Here is a 524-nt window from a genome sequence, read left to right on the forward strand (position 1 = left end):
TAGGGTGGAAATGGCACCAACATGGCCGACATGGTACCAATAGGGCCAACATGGCACCAATATGGTGGACATGGCACCAACATGGCCGACATGACACAAACATGGTGGATATGTGACACCAATATGGCCGACATGTCACCAATATGGTGGACATGGCACCAACATGGCCGACATGGCACCAACATGACACCAACATGGCAGACATGGCACAAACATGGCCAACATGACACAAACATGGTGGATATGTGACATCAACATGGCCAACATGACACCAACATGGCGGCCATGACACCAATATGGTGGCCATGGCACCAAAATGGCGGCCATGACACCAATATGGCGGACATAGCACCAACATGGAGGCCATGACACCAACACGGCAGTAGCCATGACACCATGGCGACCTTGATGGTCTTGACCATGATGCCACCAATGATGACCATGACACCTCAGTGGCCACCATGATTGTGAGGGTGGCCACGATATCCCAACAGTGGCCATGATGATGTCGGCAGGCCTGACAC

This window comes from Corvus brachyrhynchos, unplaced genomic scaffold (genome assembly GCF_000691975.1).
Source record: "Corvus brachyrhynchos isolate BGI_N302 unplaced genomic scaffold, ASM69197v1 scaffold4319, whole genome shotgun sequence".
Taxonomy (NCBI): Eukaryota; Metazoa; Chordata; class Aves; order Passeriformes; family Corvidae; genus Corvus; species Corvus brachyrhynchos.